General features: G+C 42.0%; 1 protein-coding gene across 1 annotated transcript in view; it reads left to right on the plus strand.

Annotated features, from left to right (window-relative positions):
* The first annotated feature begins 6,906 nt into the window (after window positions 1-6,906).
* LOC115571956 (receptor-type tyrosine-protein phosphatase F-like) overlaps window positions 6,907-14,828 on the plus strand; it is a 126,796-nt gene continuing 118,874 nt past the window's right edge. The window contains 1 exon segment of the mRNA XM_030401646.1: window positions 6,907-7,231. The gene's annotated coding sequence lies outside the window, so the exon portion shown is untranslated.

Below are 14,828 nucleotides of genomic sequence, written 5' to 3' on the forward strand. Positions count from 1 at the left end.
TGTGAGTGTGTGTGTGTGTGTGTGTGTGTGTGTGTGTGTGTGTGTGTGTGTGCGCGCGCATGCATTCGTGCATGTGTGTGTAGGCATGTCCTAGGCATGTTGACGTCTGTGTTTGGGACAAATGGGAGATTTTCTTTGGGTTTGTTTTGAATATTTGGAAGAACATGACTGATGCTGACTCAGTTTTAACTTCTGATTGTCAAATGGTATTTAAACTTAAACATTTAGTGATGGCTGTATCTCAGTGGGTAGAGCTGGTGGACCTGTGATCGGAAGGTCGCTGGTTCAAATCCCGGCTCCCCGGGGCGGAACTGAGCTACATGTCAAAGTATCCTTGAGCAAGATACTGAACCCCAAAATTGCTCCTGATGTGCAGTTGGCACCCTGTGTGGCAGCCTCTGCCATCAGTAAGGGTCGTGCGATGAGCTGGCAACTCAAATCATATCATCATATATGTTTTTTGTATCCAAAATGTCTATATAATCGGATTATATTTAGATACATTTGCAAGCTATTGTTACTATATCATTATATAGCCTAAGCCATAAGTGCTCAGCCCATTATCAGTTTTTCATGCGAGGGGCGTGCTCATAATTTGTGGTTTATTTCCTTTTAGCAGTGTAAGCAGCCTACTCCAACAGAGGGAATAATTTCATTCCCTCTCCTTTCGATTCCACTAAAGTGATGCACTCTGGTGCAAAGCTTGGGGAGATTCCCTAATGAGAGCTATTAACAATGCTTAAATTCATTTCTGGTTTTGAATGCATCCCTTTGTGTCCAAGTAGTTCTTCCTGCATGCCAATGTGAAATTATTAAAATAATAAAATGCTTTATAAGGACACATGACGGTCCAAGGAAGCATGAGAATCTCTGCACAGAATCATATGTGGTTGTGTTTGTGTGGTACATTGATTCTGAACATCCACAAAGCTTAGAGTGTATTTTAAAAGTAGTTGACACATTTCACTGTAGCCAGTCAGGCTACTTATCTTCATGAGTGCTAGCACCTTATCCTCTGTGTGAGGCAGAAATTTATAGAGGGAAAGCATCTGGAAGGCTGTCTTGTCAGAGACAAAGTGTAGCCTCCTCGGGTTGGAAGAGACTCACTGCTCTGTGGGGCTTTTATTAGGAACCTCACTGAAAGTTTTTCAGATTTATCAAAGTCTCCTCAGCACACTGCATACTTTCTCCATCCGAGATACTGCAGAAAGTGCAAGCCCCTGATTGGATCATATCCTTGACCTATTCTTTTGAAACATTTGATGTGTGTGCAAGTCTGTACTTGTTTTGATGATGGTTTCTCAGCCACTGGGGAATATCTATTTTAAGGGGAAAACACACCAGAAGACTCTTTAAAAAAGGTAGAATTTGGCATTGTGCTGTTAATCTCTGTAAAAATGTTGCTGTTTGTTGCTGGTTTTCCTTGCTCTCTTGAGATGAGTGGCTAGATGAAAATGATGTTTTAACATGAGAAAAGGACACTGTTTGACAAGATTCGTGGAGATCTACATCATAAAAAGAAGCAGATATCAGTTTCTCTGCTGACAAAAAAATCACAGAATGCATTGTAGATTTTTGTGGATCTGTTGACGCTAGCCTGTGAAATGTAACACCGTTGAACAGCTGGCCATAGCACACCCCAGCATTACTCGTTGTCCATGCTGACTTTTCCTGACTGGAGAGCAAACTAGGCTGCTTTTTCTATCACTCTCCACCTAAACAAAAGGTGAGACGTCTTGCGATATACTTCTCTCGTAACCATTTTGTACACTTGAAGGAAACGGGCGAAGGAGAGTTTTGTTGTTTGTCATTGCTAAGGTGGCTCTGTTCTAAAAGTCTGCCTGACAGTAATCTCAGTGGAATGATCATTGATCAAAAAGACAAATAGAGGCCTGAAAATTAGACCAAGGGGAGTCGTATTCAGGTGAGAAAAGCAGTAGATTGAACCATGCAGGCTTTAGAGCAGGCAGAGGATGACATTGAAGGTCACCCGCTAAGACACGTTGGGATAAATGGAGCCAACATCCATATCATTGATTGCCAGCATACCCTTTGAAGTTGCACAGAGTTACATTTAGTCCCCAGTCTTGTACGCTGTTCCTGACCCTGCTGTATGCCTCACCACCCATTGAGGATCTCCTCGGTGTTACAGAAGTGACTATTACTCCTCAAGAGGACTCCGCAACAATTGTGTATGCAAGATGAAACAATAAAAATGATGCTACGTCACTTGTGCTCTCACAAACAGAACCTCCTGACGGATTTCACCTCAAAGCAACTTTTCTGAGCCACCCGTTTCTTTGCTTTCATTGCCACCCCCGTACCCTTCACTGAGAGCAGTAGGCAAGGAACTCGGTCTCTGGAGAGATTCAGGGAGTGCAGCGGGGCCAGAGGGTGAAGAGGGGGCACGATGCTGTAAAGTGCCTCAATGTCGCTTCATTTCCCCATTTTAATTGGGCTATCTAAATGCACCCCCGGTTTGTCAATACCCGCCAGGGTCCCAGATAAAAATGATTTGTCTCATGCATTCGGCGGCACGCTCTGCTGTTCCCTTTAGAGAGCGTGCCCCGCCAGTTGTCAGCAGCAGAGTGTAATGGAGAGCGCTCGTTGTTTTTTGATTTTCAACGAGGAAGAGGAAAATAAGTGCATTCCCCTCGCACTTCCACCCGTCTTAGTCTTATTTCTTCATTCCTTTCTCTCATTCCGTCTGTAACTAACACGTCAATATAGGCATGCAGTCAGACCCACCTCCATGGACGCATATAGAGACACAGACTAGGGGACACATGCACAAATTCACATGCTTAACACACACAGACACGTCTGTACAGGCACGTACACACACAGGCATTCACTGAAGGTCAGCACAGCGAAGCAAATCTTATCTGTGTTTTTATGTGCTCTGTTTCCCACTGTCCTTGTCTTTTTCACACCTCCTGTCGCCATGTGCCATCACCTTCCCTCTCAGCGCTGGAGCCAGCGTTATCTGCAGACAGTCCTGAGAAAAATTCTGGGCCAAAAGTGTGCCCTTGGTGTTTGGACTGTTTGGACATTTTCATTCATTTTTGCAGGGCTCAGAGTTGGTTAGCCTACTTTGCATTGTAAAGATAACCATTTTGTGCTCAGCTATCTGCTCTGTGCAAATGCTGCTCTTTTATTCACTTAACTGATAAATGAAAACACGGTGGCTTATGTGGAGAAATGACATATAATTAGATACCCAGATGTATAGCCCTCACATTCTGCCAGAGGTATATTACAGTGATAATTTGCAAGTACCCTTAACCACTGTTTGTTAGTTAGAATAGGATCCATGTATAGGATATAAGAACCACCAGGACTTCAATCTGGAGTTAAATTAGCTTACAAATAGACCGTAGCAGTAGCCAAGCCTCAGTAAATTGTGAATTGGGCTGGGAATTCTAAGCTAACAGGTGTTGCCCAGCTGTGCTCATGGACGTGATGACATAGTGCTAGTCTTAAGAGCCCATCAGCAGCAGCACACTGACTTTCACAGCTCAGTGTTTACGACACAGGTCAGCATTTTTTCACAGGCATGCAGCCAGAATTGTGTTTGTCAGTGACCCTCTGAATGGGGTATAAAGCACATTTGTTTTGGATGTCATTTAAAGGAAGTTTTTAAAAATGTATCACCTTAGATAATAGCTAATAATATTTTGAATTGTGGTTTTAGATGGTGGTAGGCTACAGTGTTTCCAAATGCAGTATTTATTCCTACAATGATAGACATCAGTTATTCAGTCGATATGTGCTCTTCAGACCCCAGACCAAAACACTTGCTTTCTTACCTCGGAGCTGAATCTTGTTAAAATGTTTTGGTAGACTTGTTACACGGGGCATAGAGTTTTATTGATAAAGCCCAGGGCCAATCCCATTGGTCATCAGCCAGTGCAGTTTCCCACCAATGATGCTGTGTTGGGCTTGATCCAGGAGGTGGTCTTTACCTGTAGGTAACACTGGAGCTGCACAGCAGATTTAGTAAATGTAATAATTCACAAAATGAAGCCGTAAAGCCAGAAGAAATGTTGATCTCATAAAATCAAGCTTTCACAAAAACTTTGATCTGATAGCAGAAAGGCGGTGAGAGGCCGCCTTCTTCAGATGGAAGAGGTGTCAACCTTTTTTTTCAGTCTAATGAAATGAGCGGGGGATGGGTGGTTGTCACAATGCTATAAATTCTCAGACTTGGTAGGGGGTGTTTCCAACTCTATTCAAGCTCTTGGGGGGTGGGGCAAGAGATAAGTCCTAAAACTGCCTGAGCCACAAAATCTCACTCGAGGCATCAGTTTTAATCTCGCATAGAGGGTTACTGTTGGAGTCCATCTGTGTTTTGAGTTTTGCATTGCACTAAAATGAAATTACGCTACTACAGATGAAATGGCTCATGTTGTGCAACTGACACACTACACTGCATTACTGTAGCTCACAATTAATTTTCTCACCCACTCTAATGTTAAGACCACCAGCCAACCTAATCTATACTTCTACCTTTTACCACTGAGTGATTTGTTCAGCAATTTGATCTCAGATGATTGTGACATTTGAGTTGGCGGACTCTTTACACCCATAACAATACTTTTTCTCCTCTCCTCAGGGCTGTGTGGGTGTAATAATTATTCTCCAGAAGGTTCCCTCAAACTCTCATGAGTTTGTATGCTTCCAAAATGTCCAGATTGGTTGTTCTGCTTTCACAGATAGTTTTGATCTAAGTAGGGTGATGTGCGTAAATGGTCTGCGGATTATTTTAATTATTGATGAATCATTTAGTCCATGAAACTGACAATACGCTCATCAAAATTTCTCAGAGCCCAAAGTGACATTTTCATAGCTTTTTTGTCCAACAAACAGTCCAAAACACAGAAACTCTTCACTAAAGATCCTAAGATGTAAGGTTGAATTTTTGTGCATGTTACATGCTTGAGATCCCATTTTTATTAGTAAGATTATTGCAGCACAAACAGCTTGAAAATGTTTATATGTCAGGCTGTACAAATTGAATTACTTTTTTATCAGATGGCCCACATTCTAGTTCTAAACTAGAGGGAAAAGTTAAAGATAAAACAATTCTTTCTCTTGCTGAAAAGTCTGTTGTGTGCAGTGTGTTGCCTCCAGTAAAATCAGACTGTCTCCCATTGTTAACGACAAAGAGAAATCTAGAACACATTGCACTTCGCCATTTCCTACAGCAGAGTTTAAGCCTAGAAGACATTCGACATCGCTGCTCTTTGCGTGAAACCATCATACAGGCTTTTTAGAACTTCACTTTGAATATCTTTTGCTATGGTCATGACTGTGTCTGCAATAGGGCTGTGCAATTAATGGGAATATAATCACAATTGAATCATGGCCAAGTGCAATAATCCCAATCATGGTAGAGGTTAAAATGTGTGACAAAGTAGCATTATAATGGAGAGCTGTATCACAGCAGAGTTGCACTGGTTGTCAGATCATGTTCTCCAGATGTAAGAAAACATTTTGTGTTTGGTCCAGACCTAAACAAATATCCCATTATCATGTTTTGTTTTGTTTTTTGTTTTTGTTTTTTGTGAAAATGAACATTGCGAGTTAATAATTATCATTGTCCCTAATCATGAATCATATCGGAATCTAAATACTCACATTCTGATCTTTCTACCATATCATGTAGACCTGATTTGCAGGATTGGACTGCCCTGTTTAGATCAATAGGAACTACACTAGCCAACAGTATGGCAATTCTTAAAGTTTATTTTCCCTCGCAGAAAATACATGCGTATTATGATAAAGTTTGTAATTTATAATTTAATTGGTTAAATTAATTGAAAATGATATATTGCTCCATCTAAAAGCATGTGTCCCAGACCAGGTCAGGCCTTGCAGCGTCAGCAGTGCCACTGAAATGTATAAAAAAAACACTGTTACGTCGAGGGCGAAACGTTGTTGAAGCATTGCTGGATGAGTCAAGTTACAGTCCACACAGTATTATTGGGATAAATGAGCAAACCTCTCCCCAAGGTCCTGAGGCTCTGTGATCTATTAAGGCGCTGTCGTCTCGGATGGTGAATCTCAAAGTGCGAGGGAATTTTGGGGGAAGAGAATGGTTGTGCTGACATCCTCTCTCAGTGCAATCCCTTGTCCTTGTAGGACGGAAGAGAAAAACAGCACCAGAGGCTGACTTGGCTGTTCCTCTGAGCTCTGTCATAAATCCAACTGAACATTTCTGAACATCTGTTGTGGATGATTAGCTCCATGGCTAGCAGAGTTTGACCGGAGGGAGTGAGAACCAGTGTGTTTGGGACTTGTGCGTATGTGTGTGTGTACACAACGCCTTGCTGATTTAAGAATGAGGATTTTGCATATTTATTTTCGTTCTTTTTTTTCTTCAGCAAGAGAAAGAGAGAGCCGGAGAGAAAAAGAGAGACATTGAGAGAGAGAGAGAGAGAGAGAGAGAGAGAGAGAGAGAGAGAGAGAAACAAATTAATTATCCCCAGAACATGTTAAAGGACATGTTATATTGGCGCAGTCCTCTGGGAATGCTTGTTTGTTTCAAGGTCACAATTTTTTTTACACCAATTGATTCTTAAATACACACCAGACTTCCCTTAAAAAGTAAAATCGGGGATACTGACATGGGGATACATGCTGTTTTTGGTCCAGTTAAGGATAAGCCTGCATATGTCACATTGGCCCCCTCAGAGGTAGTAGACAGAAAAGACATAATGGAGAATGGAGAATGCATAACATCACGTGTACTCCTCAAACCTTTTCTTCCTATATGCAGGTGCACCACAGAATTGTTTCTCATTGGTCAAGGTTCATAAAGGTAGGGCCCTGCAGCCTCCTCCCTCTTCTCGCTGAAATTTGACACCAGTGACATCACATAGTGGGTTTGGCTTCTTGCAGTCAGTCCCTGAACACAGCTCAGTGTGTGAACAGCCTTTGCCTCTGAAGGGTCTCTCCTCAAGCCACATTGCTGTATAGCCACAGCTGGAAACGTATTACTGGAGAGCCAAAAAGACAGTTCATCTGTTTTAATGAAACGCTGTGAATGGAATAACTGAGCAGGAACTGGAGACTACTTTTCTCTCACACACTTTTTTTATAAGACATCATTCAGGGATAATCTCTTGTGGATACTGCTGGATTTTCTTTCCCAGGATTTTGGATACTCGCTCTCAGGAATAAGGAATAAAAAATAATTTATTTAAGTGGACCTAACTGACATGCATTGGTAAGTGAATTTTTTTACCACAGATTGTACCTTGTCACTGATGAAAACAGAAGTTATTTCAAAAAAAAAAAAAAGATGAGGCTCAGGTTTGCTGTAAACTTGCTGGATTGTCCCAGACCCTGAACTTTATTTGTCTTTAGATCCCTGTCCCAGGATGTTGTTTTTCATCTCAGGATATACTTTTTAACTTACATTTAAAGTAGCAAAATAAGTTGATGTGTTACACTTCAATGGTCAGGTATTTTCTTACTATTCTTTTGTCCGCTTTTCTTTTGTCCTTGCTCACTCTTGCTTGTTAAGCCAAAACAATAGTTTAACCTCGTCTTGGCTTAGCTCTATTGGCTGGCTCTCTGGCAAATTGCCCTGTCTGGTGCAAGCCCTCCCCTACGTATTCAGAGGACTTTGAATAGAAGAGCCATAGAATGTCCCCTAGCTACTGCTGCTAAGGTGAGGCTCCCTACCGTTCTACTGCATTAGGCTGGCGCTGAGGCCAAACAACCTGTTTTTCTAGTTGTCTTTATCTCCCTGGGCAATCTGGAGGGTAAAGTTACAGAGACAAGAATTCCAGTTAGAAGGAGACGCTGAAAGACTTTGAAATCCCAGATACATTTCTGCAAGTCAGAAATGATCATTTTTGGAAAATGTTTAGGCCTGGTTTTCAACAAAGTGTAACTGGTAATACATGTATCTCAAGTGTGATTTTGAGGTTTTCTGTTGGTTTTTCTCTTACTGTGATTATTAGCTAGTTCTTTGTTGAAAGATATTTTTTGGAAAGACTCTACTGACATCACATGATAACTTTCTGTACCTTTGTCTCTTATCTTCACAAAGAGAAACCAGCTGGAAATGTTCCCCCTGGCTGTAATTATGTCTTAAATCTTTTGTAATTTACTTTTTTATTTTTTTATTACCACATAAAACTTTTATACGCTTGTATGAGAAGTTCTGGACAGTTCATCTTGTTCTTGGTCACAATAAATGTGGCAGTAGTTGCTCAATAACTTTGTTGCTCACCACAAGGAGCTGTTGTCAGATAGAAACATTTCCTTTTTGCAGCATGCTCTTTTTCATCAAAGCTGTCTTAAGCTTTCAAAGAACATAGTGTAGACAACATGTTTGTCTCGTTTTGTTTGGCATTTTGAAATGGCTAGACTTCCCCATGGGTCTGACTCACTGCAATAGAAACAGTGTTTTCTTTTTTTAGTTGAGCTGAGCTTGCTTTTCATTATTTATTGTTTATATTTTTTCATTTTTATTTAATGTTTTAGGAGTACATCCCTCACTTTACAACTTGACTTGGAGTGGCAACTGAGACTTGATTAAAAATATGACCTTGAGGTGAAACTCGAGATGGACTCTTGTTAAAATGTCTGTTCAGCTGCTCAGGAGTATAAACAAACAAGACAAAAAAACGCCAGCCATCTTCGTCTGTTGAAACTGGATGACCTGTGAGGTCGTCCTCCTTCACCTCCACCTTCACCACCACTGACCCGTCATTCCACTTCTGTCTCTTTGTCACCGGTAATGTTCCAGAGAAACATTAAGTGATATTAGGAAGTGACCTGAGGAAATAACTACGGTCATTTGTATGTCTCCGCTCCTTATTAGATTTCCTGTCCAAACACACAAAATATCCCTCACTTTAATGACTGCAGTCTTTCTTTTTGGAATGAATTACTCTGTTTGGAGCAGTCAGTCATTCAGTTTCTCTCCCCATCGGATTCCTTCAGAAGTAATTATGGGCCGAGTGTATGGATTTTTCCATAGGACTTGATTTCTCATCATCGCTGAATTGGGTGATGTGTAATGGCCTGTTAACGCATGATGGATCCCCTTAGTCACTCCGGTCCCAGTTGGAACATGAAAATGGTTGCTTACAATCACAGATCAATGTCTGTGAAGGCGATTGTGTCAGAGGAGTCAGACCTTTGTCTTTGACGCATACTGTAGGTAGACACAAGCCTAGCAGCTACTGCCGGGTTTTTAAAATTAAAAGCTTTGACGCTGTAGCTGAAGTGTAGACTTATTTATGATTAAGCCTCAGACTTGGCAGCAGAGGAAAGTTTTTCTAAATTATTTTCATGTCAGGAAGTGTTCCGTGATGGTGACAAGGTCATGAGTAGTTGTTTTATGATGACAAGGCCTAACTGTCAATCCTCTGATCTTTACTAAATAAGATGTTTATGCAGTCGGGAGGGAGTGTGCTGGATATGCTCTTGCGTAATGTGCTGTGTCAATCAGCGGCCACCGCATGTGTGATGTGTTAGCTGTGTTGATAGTCACTTTTTGGTCTCAGTTGTGACACCTCTTTCTTTCAAACAGTTGCTCATTCATTGTGACAGGTGCTGAGGAGAAGGTTTAGAAAAAAGGGTTTCTTTATCACAAAATTCACCAGTGTTTTGACACGAACACTTATCTTCAGCTGCCCCAAGCAGAGAGCTTTTTTGATTGAACTCTGTCTATGTCTATGCTTTGACATCTACACTGGCTTGCTAAACACATCTTGAGGTTTTGACAAGAGACCCTGTTCAAATAAACAAACAATTTTATTTTAGAGAAGGTGATGTTATTTTTGCTGTCAATTAGCGCCTAAAGGAACATGAGTTGATCACAGTGCTCAGGCTCAGATCATATTCAGCTCTATTATTACCTTCGGTCCTTTTCTGTTCTCTTTCTACGCTATGCATTCTACTCTGAATTTTTTATGTACCTATCTACATTTCATGCCCAGTTATCAACAGCCACCAGAGGTCTGTTTTGTGCTCATAGCCTTGCACCTTTTGATTTAAACCGTTACTCTATACATTACAACCATGGGCTTCTCAACAGGAACACAAATCCGCTTTGTCAGAGAGGACATTTCCCTCCTTGCACAAAAACTCATTTAAATTCCACATCATCCCATTACGCCTCCACACTGATTGAAAAAGCCTACATTTTCAGGGGCAGCCAGGTTTTTTTGTGCTATGTATTTATGACAGGGCCAAAGCTTGTGCTTATGTATTTGAAATGTGCAGCGATGCTAGTTAGGGACACACTGCATCGTAGCCATAGCAAATATAAATTCTACCATGAATTACGCTACTATCTGAAAATAGGAGAAGACCAGGGATTACTGTTCATTTCTTTGATGTTATATCAGTGAATTTGTCTATGATACGCTGAGAATATCTTGTATTTAATAGTGTTTTTTTCTGCAGAGAGGTCAAATTGGTTGCATTTGGACTGCCATTGTGAATTAAAGGTCACAGCTTTACCTTGTTCTCGAGTATGAGGGGATAACTGTGATGCTAAACTGCAGGAAAGCAAACAAAATTGAATGTAGGTTTGATTTATTTGGTGCTTGCTTCTGGGAGTATAGTCATGTGGCTGATTTATCCCTCTGCCTCTACCCCCCCCCCCCCCCCCCCCCCCCCCCCTTGTTTACTCAGCTTCCCAATTTCTTCAAATGCCTGGCTTAGACTCGACATTGTACTTGATTACTTTATCAGCCCTCCTGTCAAATCTTCCAAAGTTATAACTTCTTCTTCAACAGTCCACTGCTGCTGATCTCAAATAGCAACAAGCAGGACTGGTTCCTCACTTTCAATAAGGTGTCATATAATGGCATAATAAGTCTTCACAGTCGCAAACAGGCTACTCAAAGAGAGGCTTAGACCTGCTCACACTGGGAGAATGGCACGTGTGTTGCGTGTTTTACAGTGGGATGTATTCAGCATCAGTACAACGTTTGGCTTTTGTTCATCTTGTGGTTCGTCCTCAAACGCAGGCAATAACTCTTCTTCCTGCAGAACTCTGAGGTCCCTGGCTTGTTTTGGGAAGATGGATGGAGATTCATTTGGTTCCATTATAATGCCTGACTTATTTATAGCCTGCCTGTGCAGCGCCTGTTGGCCCACTGTGGCCCTGTAAGGATGCTGGGGGCTGAGGCGTTGATGAAACATTCCTGTGTCCAGGGGGTATTCTCTGAGGAGAGCACTGCTTGTTTAAGGGAGGGCAGGGGGGTGACAATGCAAGAAGAACCGTGGGCAAGGCTGCTGAAATCTAATTCCACCAGCCCTGCCTAGCTACAGCATTCCTGTTTGAGCGCTTTCGCCTATCATAAGTCTTACACTGTGGGGGTGTTGGGCTATATAATGATACCACATCCAAGCCCAACAACATGGGAGAAACTATATATATGATCTGGCCCTATTAAAGTAGTTACCACAAAAAAGGAGGCGAACTTGCTAAGAAGAAATAGCTCCCCTGAAAGTTTCACATTTTACTTATGCACAGTTTGGAGTTTGGAGTTCCACGGCACCAATCCCAAACCTTTATCTGGATCTCCCCCCTCAGCCTCAGAGATTACCGCTTCACAACCCTGGAGCAGGGATGCTGTCTGCCTGGTAATTTGATGGCTAATCCCCTGCCTCTTCCCTACAAATCTCTTCCCTGATAAAGGGGTTGCTTCTACATTAGTAAACATGGGAGACTTGGCTGCCTAGGCTGACAGTCAGACAAGAGGACTGGTTGAGGAAAGGGGAGATAGAGGGATAACCAGTTCTTTATAGTTCATAGGAAAGCCCCATTGCATCTCATCCTTGGAAACTTAATTGAAGTGCCAAGAAGATGAAGATTTAAACCATGGAAATGCCTTGAAGCTTGCTAGTAAGGTGATCTAATTCTATGTAAATTAAATAATGCATAGTCCTTTTTTGCACATATTTGTCAGTGCTTAAAAAAAAAATCCCAGCGCTCAGTATCTCATGGATCAAGTGGTTTTAATGGTTTGATGGGGATCTGTGAATGTCTGCCAAAGTGCTGTGCTTTACAGAGAGTCTCCATACAGTCCATTGTTAATGCACATTCATTAGCTTTTTGACCCGAATATGTTATCCTAATGATCACTGCACCGCTGCCGAGGCTAGACACGATGGCTCACTTAAAAGGAATTTGCTTTCTCAGATCTTTCTTCACAGGCTACACCGAGCTGTATGGACTGACTACGTGACCATGCGTGGCTGTATTCCTTATACGAGTTGTGTGATGGAGCGTTAGCCTATGCCCCCTACATGATTTCTGTTTCCTGGCTGGTTGTTCAGCTCCTGTGATGGTGCATCAACAACGGACTAAAGCAGAGGAATCAAAAGTGACGCCTTGAGCCTAAACATGCTCAGCCAAGTTTAACAGGACCTGGCAAGATAGCATTTAACCAGTCTATGGAATGACTTCAGCTTGATGACTGCAGCATTGGCTGTGATGGCTTTTCATTTGTTGACCTGACAGAAGCACTTTAGGCGTCAGGGTGGATCTGGTGGGGTGAGTGACAGGTCCTGTCCCTGCGTGTCTTTCTGCTATGTGTAATGGCTTGGTGTTCAGTCTAATCGTTGTCAGAGAGTGAGATGAAATGTCAGGAAGGATTTGGTTAGATCTCTGTTTTCAGCACGTAGCAGACCAGTCAAATGCTATAACTACACAAATAGGCTACATTGAGGGCTCGCATGGTTTTTTTTCGAACTTTGTAATCATTTACAAATGCAAGCACGGCACTTTCACACACATCTTTGAACAACGTATGGGTATATTGTTGAGTCAAACGTTTAGTTGTCGCAGTAGCTCTGCCGTTATCTAAGGTTCTTAATTCATTTTCTCAACATGTGATAGCAATTCTTGAAACAGCCTTATTTTGAAGTTTTCCTGAGTTCTCCATAATGTTGCAGGTTTATTTTGTTGAAATGGCATCTCTGGTGTCTTCACTTATTAATTTCTGCTCCCCTTGCACACGTGATCAAAATAGCAGCTTGATTGGATGGATTCAGGCTCTTGTTTAAGTTGAAGAGGATTTTCACCCAACTCTTTGATTAGTCAGTAAAATCCCCCAGTCAGCTCAGAAGTGGATGAGTCCAACAGATCGGTGTGTGTGTGTGTGTGTGTGTGTGTGTGTGTAGGTGTGTGTGTGTGTAGTGTGTGTGTGTGTGTGTGTGTGTGTGTGCGCGCGTGCGTGTGTGTGTGTGAGTGCACTGTGTCTGTGTGTGTATGTCTTGTTAGTCAAGCTGCAGAACAGTGACTCTACACTGGTGGTAATTGATAGTCTGGAGGCTGTCTCAGCTGCAGGTAAATCCTATCTGCAGCTGTACTATGAGGGAGAGGGGTGGGGTAGGGAGATGGTATAAATAAGTCTTCCAAGGACTAAGGATTTCAGAATAACTAGAAGAGCTGGTGGGGAGACGAAGGGTGAGGAGAGCAGATAGCATAGCTGAACGACAGGGTGATATGGCAGAAGTTTTCCCTCGCAGACAGTTCACATTTCTTCAAGATTGCACAGACTTAAATGTACACTTCGGCTTCATTTTTTTCAAGAACATTTCTCTGAAGAACATTGTATTACCCCGCGTTGTCTTTGTTCTGTATGCTTGCCTAGTGCATGAAGCTAAGTGCCGAGGCTTAGGTGTGGCTTTTTGCCTCCTTTAAAGCATGTCCATCAGATTGACAGAGTGAAATTCAGTCTTATACTGTGCTACGGGAGATGTACTGTGAAGAGAAGCAACATAGAGCGAGAACGGGAAGAGCGCGAGAGAGATTGGTCCCAGTGAGAGACTCATAGGTAGTAATGAGGACGTTGGTGGAGTGCAGGTCGTCGTGTTGTGGCTCCGGCCTGTCAGTATAATGGAGCTTGCTAGTCAGCTGGCAATCGATTGTACTGCTCACAACCTCGTCTGCCTGTTGTTCTTCACTTCTGCTGTCTGTCAAACTGCCACCCAGAGATGGAGGGCGAAGCAGAATCCGCTCCCAGACGACAGATACAGCGTCCAGATACTTTCTCATTACCTGTAAGGTGGTCTGAGGTGAGGTGGGCAGGTATGCATTTCCAGCTAAGGTAACTTCAAGAGAAAGCCTTAGGAGTAACAGTTTAATTATTTTCTGTTTATCTTTGCTGGTAGCTGTCAGCGTTAAGTTGGTGTAATAAATTGCAAAATTGTTTCCAGGGTTCCCGCAGCTCCTTTAAAGGGTCTTGAAATAAAAGCAAGTGAATTGAGGTAATTAATTGTTGTTGTTGGTTTTGCATTTGCAGAAGTGTGTTTTTAAGGCTGTTGGGAAAATTGTAGCCTACCGTAAAATGCCTATTAATAGGTATTTCTTTGAACAACGTCATTGCTAGTTCTACATGAAGATGACATTTCATAAGCTACCTGTGGACGTTGGTGTAAAGCTTTGTTTGATCTTTTTGTTATCATCACTTGTGGTTGCTAGCTAGCTAAAACACTGAAAATAAGTTTAGGACATAACTGGGGACAGCAGGAAATTAAGAAGGCTATAATTGCTGCTGATGTTCATGTAAAATCTGAAAAGCCCCAGTGGTACACAGGGACAACATGTGGGGTTCTACTGATGCCTGCATTGTTGGCACGTACCACACCCGAAACTTCCTGACTCAATCACAATTGCTTAACTGTCAGCACTGAGCAATAACAGGGCTGTATTGCTGTATGGTCTTCAATGGTGAGCAGGCACTATTCATTCGAGATTCAGGTTCACTTTCTATTTTATCAAAAAAAAAAAAAATTAATTCGATATACTTGGGGTCTTAAATTTATATTTGTTGAAGTCCTTAAAA

The sequence above is a fragment of the Sparus aurata genome, chromosome 21 (genome assembly GCF_900880675.1).
Source record: "Sparus aurata chromosome 21, fSpaAur1.1, whole genome shotgun sequence".
Lineage (NCBI taxonomy): Eukaryota > Metazoa > Chordata > Actinopteri > Spariformes > Sparidae > Sparus > Sparus aurata.